Below are 19,400 nucleotides of genomic sequence, written 5' to 3'. Positions count from 1 at the left end.
ACACACTCACACACCTACACAAAGAAACACCCACGTATTCAGTCTGTCAGGCACAAACATGCACACACACACAGTCACCCACTCATATACACATTCACTCACTCACTCCCACTCACACACCTGCACTCTCACAAACACCCTAACACACTCTCACCATTACACACAGACACACACACACTCAGACAGAAATGCACTCCCACATAGATTCACACAATGTCACACACTCACCTAAAAAAACACACTCACAGACACACAAACACAATGACACACTCATATACACACTCACACACTCATTCGAAATCACACCTACACTCTCACAAACTCACACACACACACAGACACATGAGCACTCACGCACATTGACACAGTGCCATAAACAGTCACACACCTACACACATGTAGACACACCCACAAACACACAGACACACAGACTCACACGCATTCACACACACAATCACCCGGTCACACACACTCACACACTTACTCACACAAACACTTACAGACACACACGCACTAACACTGAAACACTGTCAAACACACTCGCACACCTACACACACAAACAAACCAAAACACAAACACAGGCTCACATGCAATCACAAACACACTCACATATAGTGACACACTCACACCTGCACACACAGACACACTCACGCCCACTCACAGACATAAACACTCACACACAATCACACACTCGTATACACACTCTCTCCCACTAACACACCTACACACTCACAAACAAACGCATCATCAAACACACACACACTCACATACAGAAATCACACAGGCACTCAGACACTCCTACACTCACACACACTGTCACACACACTCACAAACACACGCAATCACACAGATTTCGGCACAATCACACACCTACACACACAGACTCACTCACACACATTCACACACACAGTCACACACACACAATCACCCAATCGTATACACATTCACACACTCACTCCCACTCACACAACTACACACACACACTCTCACAGAGTCACATGCACTCACACCCACACTAAAACGGTCAGACACACACACCTGCACACAAAGACGCTCAGAACCTCAACCACAAACACAATCACACACAATAACACACTCGTACACACACTCCCACTCTCACTCCCACTCACACTTACACACACACACTCACACACACACATATATTAACCACAAAGGCTCTCAAAAAGAAACACCTACACTCAAATGCTCACACACTCTCTCACACACCCACACAAAATCACGAAGACTGACACTGTTTCACACACTCACACACATACACACAGACACATTCACTCACATACTCACGCACAATCACAAAAACTCAGACACAATCACACACCCGTATACACACTCACACACACAAACACTCACACAACTACACTCTCACAAACACACTCACACATTCACACACCTACACACAGAAGCACCCACATTCTCACACTTTTGCACACACACAATTACGCACCTACACATAGACACACACACATATAGACACACACACATACTCACACACAATCACACACACTCACACACAATCGCACACTTATATACACACTCACACAATCACTCCCCTCACACAACTAGAATTTCACAAAGAAACACACTCACACCCACAGACACTCACAGACTCATTCGCACTCACACACTCACACACTGCTGCACTCACACATCTACACACAGAGACCCCAACACACATTCACAGAATGTCACAAACACACACACTCACACACTGCCACAAGCTCTCGCACACCTACTCACACACCAACACACACAGATTCACATGCACTCACACACACTCACACAATGTCACACACACACTCACACAATATTACACACACACTCACCCACCTACACACAGAAACACCCACATATTCAGACTGTCAGGCACACACATGCACACACACACAGTCACCCACTCATATACACATTCACTCACTCACTCCCACTCACACCCCTGCACTCTCACAAACACCCTAACACACTCTCAAACTTACACACAGAAACACACACACTCAGACAGAAATGCACTCCCACATAGACTCACACAATGTCACACACACACCTAAACAAAAACACACTCACACACACACAAACACAATGACACACTCATATACACACTCACACACTCATTCCCAATCACACCTACACTCTCACAAACTCACACACACACAGACACATGAGCACTCTCGCACATTGACACAGTGCCATAAACAGTCACACACCTACACACATGTAGACACACCCACAAACACACAGACACACAGACTCACACGCATTCACACACACAATCACCCGGTCACACACACTCACACACCTACTCACACAAACACTTACAGACACACACGCACTAACACTGAAACACTGTCAAACACACTCGCACACCTACACACACAAACCAACACACAAACACAGGCTCACATGCAAACACATACACACTCACAAATAGTCACACACTCTCACCTGCACACACAGACACACTCACACCCACTCACAGACAAAAACACTCACACACAATCACACACTCGTATACACACTCACTCCCACTAACACACCTACACACACACAAACAAACGCATCATCAAACACACACACACACATACAGAAATCACACAGGCACTCAGATACTCCTACACTCACACACACTGTCACACACACTCACAAACACACGCAATCACGCAGATTTCGGCACAATCACACACCTACACACACAGACTCCCTCACACACATTCTCACACACAATCACACACACACAATCATCCAATCGTATACACATTCACACACTCACTCCCACTCACACAACTACACACACACACTCTCACAGAGTCACATGCACTCACACCCACAGTAAAACGGTCAGACACACACACCTGCACACAAAGACGCTCAGAACCTCAACCACAAACACAATCACACACAATAACACACTCGTACACACACTCCCACTCTCACTCCCACTCACACTTACACACACGCACTCACACACGCACATATATTAACCACAAAGGCTCTCAAAAAGAAACACCTACACTCAAATGCTCACACACTCTCTCACACACCCGCACAAAATCACGAAGACTGAGACACTGTTTCACACACTCACACACATACACACAGACACATTCACTCACATTCTCACACACAATCACAAAAACTCAGACACAATCACACACCCGTATACACACTAACACACACACAAACAGTCACACAACTACACTCTCACAAACACACTCACACATTCACACACCTACACACAGAAGCACCCACATTCTCACACACATTTGCACACACACAATTACGCACATACACATAGACACACACACATACTCACACACAATCACACACACTCACACAAACGCCCACTTATATACACACTCACACAATCACTCCCACTCACACAACTAGAATTTCACAAAGAAACACACTCACACCCACACACAATCACAGACTCATTCGCACTCACACACTCACACACTGCTGCACTCACACATCTACACACACAGAGACAGCAACACACATTCACAGAATATCACAAACACACACACTCACACACTGCCACAAGCTCTCGCACACCTACTCACACACCAACACACACAGATTCACATGCACTCACACACACTCACACAATGTCACACACACACTCACACAATGTTACACACACACTCACACACCTACACACAGAAACACCCACATATTAAGACTGTCAGGCACACACATGCACACACACACAGTCACCCACTCATATACACATTCACTCACTCACTCCCACTCACACCCCTGCACTCTCACAAACACCCTAACACACTCTCAAACTTACACACAGAAACACACACACTCAGACAGAAATGCACTCCCACATAGACTCACACAATGTCACACACACACCTAAACAAAAACACACTCACACACACACAAACACAATGACACACTCATATACATACTCACACACTCACTCCCAATCACACCTACACTCTCACAAACTCACACACACACAGACACATGAGCACTCTCACGCATTGACACAGTGCCATAAACAGTCACACACCTACACACATGTAGAAACACCCACAAACACACAGACACACAGACTCACACGCATTCACACACACAATCAACCGGTCACACACTCTCACACACCTACTCACACAAACACTTACAGACACACACACACTAACACTGAAACACTGTCAAACACACTCTCAGACCTACACACACAAACCAACACACAAACACAGGCTCACATGCAAACACAAACACACTCACAAATAGTCACACACTCTCACCTGCACACACAGACACACTCACACCCACTCACAGACAAAAACACTCACACACAATCACACACTCGTATACACACTCACTCCCACTAACACAACAACACACACACAAACAAACGCATCATCAAACACACACACACATACAGCATTCACACAGGCACTCAGACACTCCTACACTCACACACACTGTCACACACACTCACAAAAACACGCAATCACACAGATTTCGGCACAATCACACACCTACACACACAGACTCACTCACACACATTCTCACACACAATCACACACACACACAATCACCCAATCGTATACACATTCACACACTCACTCCCACTCACACAACTACACACACACACTCTCACAGAGTCACATGCACTCACACCAGCACTAAAACTGTCAGACACACACACCTGCACACAGACGCTCAGAAACTCAACCACAAACACAATCACCCACAATAACACACTCGTACACACACTCCCACTCTCACTCCCACTCACACTTACACACACACACTCACACACACACATATATTAACCACAAAGGCTCTCAAAAAGAAACACCTACACTCAAACGCTCACACACACTCTCACACACCCACACAAAATCACGAAGTCTGAGACACTGTTTCACACACTCACACACATACACACAGACACATTCACTCACATTCTCACACACAATCACAAAAACTCAGACACAATCACACACCCGTATACACACTAACACACACACAAACACTCACACAACTACACTCTCACAAACACACTCACACATTCACACACCTACACACAGAAACAACCACATTCTCACACACAATTGCACACACACAATTACGCACCTACACATAGACACACACACATTTAGACACACACACATATACTAACACACAATCACACACTCACACACAATCGCACACTTATATACACACTCACACAATCACTCCCACTCACACAACTAGAATTTCACAAAGAAACACACTCACACCCACACACTCACAGACTCATTCGCTCTCACACACTCACACACTGCTGCAATCACTCATCTACACACACAGAGACACCAACACACTTTCTCAGAATGTCTCAAACACACACACTCACACACTGCCACAAGCTCTCGCACACCTACTCACACACCAACACACACAGATTCACATGCACTCACACACACACTCACACAATGTCACACGCACACTCACACACCTACACACAGAAACACCCACATATTCAGACTGTCAGGCACACACATGCACACACACACAGTCACCCACTCACATACACATTCACTCACTCACTCCCACTCACACACCTGCACTCTCACAAACACCCTAACACACTTACACTCAGACACACACACACTCAGACAGAAATGCACTTCCACATAGACCCACACAATGTCACACACACACCTAAAAAAAACACACTCACACACACACAAACACAATGACACACTCATATACACACTCACACACTCATTCCCAATCACACCTACACTCTCACAAACTCACACACACACAGACACATGAGCACTCACGCACATTGACACAGTGCCATAAACAGTCACACACCTACACACATGTAGACACACCCACAAACACACAGACACACAGACTCACACGCATTCACACACACAATCACCCGGTCACACACACTCACACATCTACTCACACAATCCAACACACAAACACAGGCTCACATGCAAACACAAACACACTCACAAATAGTCACACACTCTCACCTGCACACACAGACACACTCACACCCACTCACAGACAAAAACACTCACACACAATCACACACTCATATACACACTCTCTCCCACTAACACACCTACACACACACAAACAAACGCATCATCAAACACACACACACTCACATACAGAAATCACACAGGCACTCAGACACTCCTACACTCACACACACTGTCACACACACTCACAAACACACACAATCACGCAGATTTCAGCACAATCAAACACCTACACACACAGACTCACTCACACACATTCTCACACACAATCACACACACACACAATCACAAAATTGTATACACATTCACACACTCACTCCCACTCACACAACTACACACACTCACTGTCAGAGTCACATGCACTCACACCCACACTAAAACGGTCAGACACACACACCTGCACACAAAGATGCTCAGAAACTCACCAACAAACACAATCACACCCAATAACACACACGTGCACACACTCCCACTCTCACTCCCACTCACACTTACACACACACACACTCACACACACACATATAATAACCACAAAGGCCCTCAAACAGAAACACCTACACTCAAACGCTCACACACACTCTCACACACCCACACAAAATCACGAAGACTGAGACACTGTTTCACACACTCACACACATACACACAGACACATTCACTCACATTCTCACAAACAATCACAAAAACTCAGACACAATCACACACCCGTATACTCACTCTCACACACACAAACACTCACACAACTACACTCTCACAAACACACTCACACATTCACACACCTACACACAGAAACAACCACATTCTCACACACAATTGCACACACACAATTACGCACTTACACATAGACACACACACATATAGACACACACACATATACTAACACACAATCACACACACTCACACAAAATCGCACACTTATATACACACTCACACAATCACTCCCACTCACACAACTAGAATTTCACAAAGAAACACACTCACACCCACACACACTCACAGACTCATTCGCACTCACACACTCACACACTGCAGCACTCACTCATCTACACACAGAGAGACACCAACACACATTCACAGAATGTCACAAACACACACACTCACACACTGCCACAAGCTCTCGCACACCTACTCACACACCAACACACACAGATTCACATGCACTCACCCACACACTCACACAATGTCACACACACACTCACACGCCTACACACAGAAACACCCACATATTCAGACTGTCAGGCACACACATGCACACACACACAGTCACCCACTCATATACACATTCACTCACTCACTCCCACTCACACACCTGCACTCTCACAAACACCCTAACACACTCTCACCCTTACTCACAAACACACACACACTCAGACAGAAATGCACTCCCACATAGACTCACACAATGTCACACACACACCTAAACAAAAACACACTCACACACACACAAACACAATGACACACTCATATACACACTCACACACTCATTCCCAATCACACCTACACTCTCACAAACTCACACACACACAGACACATGAGCACTCTCGCACATTGACACAGTGCCATAAACAGTCACACACCTACACACATGTAGACACACCCACAAACACACAGACTCACAGACTCACACGCATTCACACACACAATCACCCGGTCACACACACTCACACACCTACTCACACAAACACTTACAGACACACACGCACTAACACTGAAACACTGTCAAACACACTCGCACACCTACACACACAAACCAACACACAAACACAGGCTCACATGCAAACACATACACACTCACAAATAGTCACACACTCTCACCTGCACACACAGACACACTCACACCCACTCACAGACAAAAACACTCACACACAATCACACACTCGTATACACACTCACTCCCACTAACACACCTACACACACACAAACAAACGCATCATCAAACACACACACACATACAGAAATCACACAGGCACTCAGACACTCCTACACTCACACACACTTTCACACACACTCACAAACACACGCAATCACGCAGATTTCGGCACAATCACACACCTATACACACAGATTTACTCACACACAATCACACACACTCACACACAATCACACAAATCATATACACATTCTCACACTCACACACAATCACACAACTACACACACTCACAGAGTCACATGCACTCACGCCCTCACTAAAACGGTCAAAAACACACACCTGCACACAAAGACGCTCAGAAACTAACCCACAAACACAGTCACACACAATAACACAATCGTACACACACTCCCACTCTCACTCCCACTCACACTTACACACACACACTCACACACACACATTAACCACAAAGGCCCTCAAAAAGAAACACCTACACTCAAACGCTCACACACACTCTCACACACCCACACAAAATCACGAAGTCTGAGACACTGTTTCACACACTCACACACATACACACAGACTCATTCACTCACATTCTCACACACAATCACAAAAACTCAGACACAATCACACACCCGTATACACACTAACACACACACAAACACTCACACAACTACACTCTCACAAACACACTCACACATTCACACACCTACACACAGAAACAACCACATTCTCACACACAATTGCACACACACAATTACGCACCTACACATAGACACACACACATTTAGACACACACACATATACTAACACACAATCACACACACTCACACACAATCGCACACTTATATACACACTCACACAATCACTCCCACTCACACAACTAGAATTTCACAAAGAAACACACTCACACCCACACACACTCACAGACTCATTCGCACTCACACACTCACACACTGCTGCAATCACTCATCTACACACACAGAGACACCAACACACATTCTCAGAATGTCTCAAACACACACACTCACACACTGCCACAAGCTCTCGCACACCTACTCACACACCAACACACACAGATTCACATGCACTCACACACACTCACACAATGTCACACACACACTCACACACCTACACACAGAAACACCCACATATTCAGACTGTCAGGCACACACATGCACACACACACAGTCACCCACTCATATACACATTCACTCACTCACTCCCACTCACACACCTGCACTCTCACAAACACCCTAACACACTCTCACACTTACTCACAGACACACACACACTCAGACAGAAATGCACTCCCACATAGACTCACGCAATGTCACACACCCAACCTAAACAAAAACACACTCACACACACACAAACACAATGACACACTCATATACACACTCACACACTCATTCCCAATCACACCTACACTCTCACAAACTCACACACACACACAGACACATGAGCACTCACGCACATTGACACAGTGCCATAAGCAGTCACACACCTACACACATGTAGACACACCCACAAACACACAGACACACAGACTCACACGCATTCACACACACAATCACCCGGTCACACACTCTCACACACCTACTCACACAGACACTTACAGACACACACACACTAACACTGAAACACTGTCAAACACACTCGCACACCTACACACACAAACCAACACACAAACACAGGCTCACATGCAAACACAAACACACTCACAAATAGTCACACACTCTCACCTGCACTCACAGACACACTCACACCCACTCACATACAAAAACACTCACACACAATCACACACTCGTATACACACTCACTACCACTAACACACCTACACACACACAAACAAACGCATCATCAAACACACACACACATACAGAATTCACACAGGCACTCAGACACTCCTACACTCACACACACTGTCACACACACTCACAAAAACACGCAATCACGCAGATTTCGGCTCAATCACACACCTACACACACAGACTCACTCACACACATTCTCACACACAATCACACACACACACAATTACCCAATCGTATACACATTCACACACTCACTCCCACTCACACAACTACACACACACACTCTCACAGAGTCACATGCACTCACACCAACACTAAAACCGTCAGACACACACACCTGCACACAGACGCTCAGAAACTCAACCACAAACACAATCACACACAATAACACACTCGTACACACACTCCCACTCTCACTCCCACTCACACTTACACACACACACACACACACACACATATATTAACCACAAAGGCCCTCAAAAAGAAACACCTACACTCAAACGCTCTCACACACTCTCACACACCCACACAAAATCACGAAGTCTGAGACACTGTTTCACACACTCACACACATACACACAGACACATTCACTCACATTCTCACACACAATCACAAAAACTCAGACACAATCACACACCCGTATACACACTCACACACACACAAACACACACAACTACACTCTCACAAACACACTCACACATTCACACACCTACACACAGAAACAACCACATTCTCACACACAGTTGCACACACACAATTAGGCACCTACACATAGACACACACACATATAGACACACACACATATACTAACACACAATCACACACACTCACACACAATCGCACACTTATATACACACTCACACAATCACTCCCACTCACACAACTAGAATTTCACAAAGAAACACACTCACACCCACACACACTCACAGACTCATTCGCACTCACACACTCACACACTGCTGCACTCACACATCTACACACACAGAGACACCAACACACATTCACAGAATGTCACAAACACACACACTCACACACTGCCACAAGCTCTCGCACACCTACTCACACACCAACACACACAGATTCACATGCACTCACACACACACTCACACAATGTCACACACACACTCACACACCTACACAAAGAAACACCCACATATTCAGACTGTCAGGCACAAACATGCACACACACAGTCACCCACTCATATACACATTCACTCACTCACTCCCACTCACACACCTGCACTCTCACAAACACCCTAACACACTCTCACCCTTACACACAGACACACACACACTCAGACAGAAATGCACTCCCACATATACTCACGCAATGTCACACACACACCTAAACAAAAACACACTCACACACACACAAACACAATGACACACTCATATACACACTCACACACTCATTCCCAATCACACCTATACTCTCACAAACTCACACACACACACACAGACACATGAGCACTCACGCACATTGACACAGTGCCATAAACAGTCACACACCTACACACATGTAGACACACCCACAAACACACAGACACACAGACTCACACGCATTCACACACACAATCACCCGGTCACACACACTCACACACCTACTCACACAAACACTTACAGACACACACACTAACACTGAAACACTGTCAAACACACTCGCACACCTACACACACAAACAAACCAAAACACAAACACAGGCTCACATGCAATCACAAACACACTCACATATAGTGACACACTCACACCTGCACACACAGACACACTCACGCCCACTCACAGACAAAAACACTCACACACAATCACACACTCGTATACACACTCTCCCACTAACACACCTACACACACACTAACAAACGCATCATCAAACACACACACTCACATACAGAAATCACACAGGCACTCAGACACTCCTACACTCACACACACTGTCACACACACTCACAAACCCACGCAATCACGCAGATTTCGGCAAAATCACACACCTACACACACAGACTCCCTCACACACAATCACACACACTCACACACAATCACACAAATCATATACACATTCTCACACTCACACACACTCACACAACTACACACACTCACAGAGTCACATGCACTCACGCCCTCACTAAAACGGTCAAAAACACACACCTGCACACAAAGACGATCAGAAACTAACCCACAAACACAATCACACACAATAACACAATCGTACACACACTCCCACTCTCACTCCCACTCACACTTACACACACACACTCACACACACACATATATTAACCACAAAGGCCCTCAAAAAGAAACACCTACACTCAAACGCTCACACACACTCTCACACACCCACACAAAATCACGAAGTCTGAGACAGTTTCACACACTCACACACATACACACAGACACATTCACTCACATTCTCACACACAATCACAAAAACTCAGACACAATCACACACCCGTATACACACTCACACACACACAAACACTCACACAACTACACTCTCACAAACACACTCACACATTCACACACCTACACACAGAAGCACCCACATTCTCACACACATTTGCTCACACACAATTACGCACCTACACATAGACACACACACATATAGACACACACACATACTCACACACAATCACACACACTCACACACAATCGCACACTTATATACACACTCACACAATCACTCCCACTCACACAACTGAAATTTCACAAAGAAACACATTCACACCCACACACACTCACAGACTCATTCGCACTCACACACTCACACACTGCTGCACTCACTCATCTACACACACAGAGACACCAACACACATTCTCAGAATGTCTCAAACACACACACTCACACACTGCCACAAGCTCTCGCACACCTACTCACACACCAACACACACAGATTCACATGCACTCACACACACACTCACACAATGTCACACACACAGACACACACCTACACACAGAAACACCCACATATTCAGACTGTCAGGCACACACATGCACACACACAGTCACCCACTCATATACACATTCACTCACTCACTCCCACTCACACACCTGCACTCTCACAAACACCCTAACACACTCTCACACTTACTCACAGACACACACACACTCAGACAGAAATGCACTCCCACATAGACTCACGCAATGTCACACACCCAACCTAAACAAAAACACACTCACACACACAAACACAATGACACACTCATATACACACTCACACACTCATTCCCAATCACACCTACACTCTCACAAACTCACACACACACACAGACACATGAGCACTCACGCACATTGACACAGTGCCATAAACAGTCACACACCTACACACATGTAGACACACCCACAAACACACAGACACACAGACTCACACGCATTCACACACACAATCACCCGGTCACACACACTCACACACCTACTCACACAAACACTTACAGACACACACACACTAACACTGAAACACTGTCAAACACACTCGCACACCTACACACACAAACCAACACACAAACACAGGCTCACATGCAAACACAAACACACTCACAAATAGTCACACACTCTCACCTGCACACACAGACACACTCACACCCACTCACAGACAAAAACACTCACACACAATCACACACTCGTATACACACTCACTCCCACTAACACACCAACACACACACAAACAAACGCATCATCAAACACACACACACATACAGCATTCACACAGGCACTCAGAAACTCCTACACTCACACACACTGTCACACACACTCACAAACACACGCAATCACACAGATTTCGGCACAATCACACACCTACACACACAGACTCACTCACACACATTCTCACACACAATCACACACACACACAATCACCCAATCGTATACACATTCACACACTCACTCCCACTCACACAACTACACACACACACTCTCACAGAGTCACATGCACTCACACCAACACTAAAACTGTCAGACACACACACCTGCACACAGACGCTCAGAAACTCAACCACAAACACAATCACCCACAATAACACACTCGTACACACACTCCCACTCTCACTCCCACTCACACTTACACACACACACTCACACACACACATATATTAACCACAAAGGCCCTCAAAAAGAAACACCTACACTCAAACGCTCACACACACTCTCACACACCCACACAAAATCACGAAGTCTGAGACACTGTTTCACACACTCACACACATACACACAGACACATTCACTCACATTCTCACACACAATCACAAAAACTCAGACACAATCACACACCCGTATACTCACTAACACACACACAAACACTCACACAACTACACTCTCACAAACACACTCACACATTCACACACCTACACACAGAAACAACCACATTCTCACACACAATTGCACACACACAATTACGCACCTACACATAGACACACACACATTTAGACACACACACATATACTAACACACAATCACACACTCACACACAATCGCACACTTATATACACACTCACACAATCACTCCCACTCACACAACTAGAATTTCACAAAGAAACACACTCACACCCACACACTCACAGACTCATTCGCTCTCACACACTCACACACTGCTGCAATCACTCATCTACACACACAGAGACACCAACACACTTTCTCAGAATGTCTCAAACACACACACTCACACACTGCCACAAGCTCTCGCACACCTACTCACACACCAACACACACAGATTCACATGCACTCACACACACACTCACACAATGTCACACGCACACTCACACACCTACACAAAGAAACACCCACATATTCCGTCTGTCAGGCACACACATGCACACACACACAGTCACCCACTCATATACACATTCACTCACTCACTCCCACTCACACACCTGCACTCTCACAAACACCCTAACACACTCTCACACTTACACACAGACACACACACACTCAGACAGAAATGCACTCCCACATAGACTCACACAATATCACACACACACCTAAACAAAAACACACTCACACACACACAAACACAATGACACACTCATATACACACTCACACACTCATTCCCAATCACACCTACACTCTCACAAACTCACACACACACAGACACATGAGCACTCTCGCACATTGACACAGTGCCATAAACAGTCACACACCTACACACAGGTAGACACACCCACAAACACACAGACACACAGACTCACACGCATTCACACACACAATCACCCGGTCACACACACTCACACACCTACTCACACAAACACTTACAGACACACACGCACTAACACTGAAACACTGTCAAACACACTCGCACACCTACACACACAAACCAACACACAAACACAGGCTCACATGCAAGCACATACACACTCACAAATAGTCACACACTCTCACCTGCACACACAGACACACTCACACCCACTCACAGACAAAAACACTCACACACAATCACACACTCATATACACACTCACTCCCACTAACACACCTACACACACACAAACAAACGCATCATCAAACACACACACACATACAGAAATCACACAGGCACTCAGACACTCCTACACTCACACACACTTTCACACACACTCACAAACACACGCAATCACGCATATTTCGGCACAATCACACACCTATACACACAGATTCACTCACACACAATCACACACACTCACACACAATCACACAAATCATATACACATTCTCACACTCACACACAATCACACAACTACACACACTCACAGAGTCACATGCACTCACGCCCTCACTAAAACGGTCAAAAACACACACCTGCACACAAAGACGCTCAGAAACTAACCCACAAACACAGTCACATACAATAACACAATCGTACACACACTCCCACTCTCACTCCCACTCACACTTACACACACACACTCACACACACACATTAACCACAAAGGCCCTCAAAAAGAAACACCTACACTCAAACGCTCACACACACTCTCACACACCCACACAAAATCACGAAGTCTGAGACACTGTTTCACACACTCACACACATACACACAGACACATTCACTCACATTCTCACACACAATCACAAAAACTCAGACACAATCACACACCCGTATACACACTAACACACACACACTCACACAACTACACTCTCACAAACACACTCACACATTCACACACCTACACACAGAAACAACCACATTCTCACACACAATTGCACACACACAATTAGGCACCTACACATAGACACACACACATTTAGACACACTCACATATACTAACACACAATCACACACACTCACACACAATCGCACACTTATATACACACTCACACAATCACTCCCACTCACACAACTAGAATTTCACAAAGAAACACACTCACACCCACACACACTCACAGACTCATTCGCACTCACACACTCACACACTGCTGCAATCACTCATCTACACACACAGAGACAACAACACACATTCTCAGAATGTCTCAAACACACACACTCACTCACTGCCACAAGCTCTCGCACACCTACTCACACACCAACACACACAGATTCACATGCACTCACACACACACTCACACAATGTCACACACACACTCACACACCTACACAAAGAAACACCCACGTATTCAGTCTGTCAGGCACAAACATGCACACACACACAGTCACCCACTCATATACACATTCACTCACTCACTCCCACTCACACACCTGCACTCTCACAAACACCCTAACACACTCTCACCATTACACACAGACACACACACACTCAGACAGAAATGCACTCCCACATAGATTCACACAATGTCACACACTCACCTAAAAAAACACACTCACAGACACACAAACACAATGACACACTCATATACACACTCACACACTCATTCGAAATCACACCTACACTCTCACAAACTCACACACACACACAGACACATGAGCACTCACGCACATTGACACAGTGCCATAAACAGTCACACACCTACACACATGTAGACACACCCACAAACACACAGACACACAGACTCACACGCATTCACACACACAATCACCCGGTCACACACACTCACACACTTACTCACACAAACACTTACAGACACACACGCACTAACACTGAAACACTGTCAAACACACTCGCACACCTACACACACAAACAAACCAAAACACAAACACAGGCTCACATGCAATCACAAACACACTCACATATAGTGACACACTCACACCTGCACACACAGACACACTCACGCCCACTCACAGACATAAACACTCACACACAATCACACACTCGTATACACACTCTCTCCCACTAACACACCTACACACTCACAAACAAACGCATCATCAAACACACACACACTCACATACAGAAATCACACAGGCACTCAGACACTCCTACACTCACACACACTGTCACACACACTCACAAACACACGCAATCACACAGATTTCGGCACAATCACACACCTACACACACAGACTCACTCACACACATTCACACACACAGTCACACACACACAATCACCCAATCGTATACACATTCACACACTCACTCCCACTCACACAACTACACACACACACTCTCACAGAGTCACATGCACTCACACCCACACTAAAACGGTCAGACACACACACCTGCACACAAAGACGCTCAGAACCTCAACCACAAACACAATCACACACAATAACACACTCGTACACACACTCCCACTCTCACTCCCACTCACACTTACACACACACACTCACACACACACATATATTAACCACAAAGGCTCTCAAAAAGAAACACCTACACTCAAATGCTCACACACTCTCTCACACACCCACACAAAATCACGAAGACTGACACTGTTTCACACACTCACACACATACACACAGACACATTCACTCACATACTCACGCACAATCACAAAAACTCAGACACAATCACACACCCGTATACACACTCACACACACAAACACTCACACAACTACACTCTCACAAACACACTCACACATTCACACACCTACACACAGAAGCACCCACATTCTCACACACATTTGCACACACACAATTACGCACCTACACATAGACACACACACATATAGACACACACACATACTCACACACAATCACACACACTCACACACAATCGCACACTTATATACACACTCACACAATCACTCCCCTCACACAACTAGAATTTCACAAAGAAACACACTCACACCCACAGACACTCACAGACTCATTCGCACTCACACACTCACACACTGCTGCACTCACACATCTACACACAGAGACCCCAACACACATTCACAGAATGTCACAAACACACACACTCACACACTGCCACAAGCTCTCGCACACCTACTCACACACCAACACACACAGATTCACATGCACTCACACACACTCACACAATGTCACACACACACTCACACAATATTACACACACACTCACCCACCTACACACAGAAACACCCACATATTCAGACTGTCAGGCACACACATGCACACACACACAGTCACCCACTCATATACACATTCACTCACTCACTCCCACTCACACCCCTGCACTCTCACAAACACCCTAACACACTCTCAAACTTACACACAGAAACACACACACTCAGACAGAAATGCACTCCCACATAGACTCACACAATGTCACACACACACCTAAACAAAAACACACTCACACACACACAAACACAATGACACACTCATATACACACTCACACACTCATTCCCAATCACACCTACACTCTCACAAACTCACACACACACAGACACATGAGCACTCTCGCACATTGACACAGTGCCATAAACAGTCACACACCTACACACATGTAGACACACCCACAAACACACAGACACACAGACTCACACGCATTCACACACACAATCACCCGGTCACACACACTCACACACCTACTCACACAAACACTTACAGACACACACGCACTAACACTGAAACACTGTCAAACACACTCGCACACCTACACACACAAACCAACACACAAACACAGGCTCACATGCAAACACATACACACTCACAAATAGTCACACACTCTCACCTGCACACACAGACACACTCACACCCACTCACAGACAAAAACACTCACACACAATCACACACTCGTATACACACTCACTCCCACTAACACACCTACACACACACAAACAAACGCATCATCAAACACACACACACACATACAGAAATCACACAGGCACTCAGATACTCCTACACTCACACACACTGTCACACACACTCACAAACACACGCAATCACGCAGATTTCGGCACAATCACACACCTACACACACAGACTCCCTCACACACATTCTCACACACAATCACACACACACAATCATCCAATCGTATACACATTCACACACTCACTCCCACTCACACAACTACACACACACACTCTCACAGAGTCACATGCACTCACACCCACAGTAAAACGGTCAGACACACACACCTGCACACAAAGACGCTCAGAACCTCAACCACAAACACAATCACACACAATAACACACTCGTACACACACTCCCACTCTCACTCCCACTCACACTTACACACACGCACTCACACACGCACATATATTAACCACAAAGGCTCTCAAAAAGAAACACCTACACTCAAATGCTCACACACTCTCTCACACACCCGCACAAAATCACGAAGACTGAGACACTGTTTCACACACTCACACACATACACACAGACACATTCACTCACATTCTCACACACAA

This window comes from Manis pentadactyla, chromosome 6 (genome assembly GCF_030020395.1).
Source record: "Manis pentadactyla isolate mManPen7 chromosome 6, mManPen7.hap1, whole genome shotgun sequence".
NCBI classification, from domain to species: Eukaryota; Metazoa; Chordata; class Mammalia; order Pholidota; family Manidae; genus Manis; species Manis pentadactyla.
The sequence above is the reverse complement of the archived record's forward strand: the minus strand, read 5'-3'. Positions refer to the sequence as shown.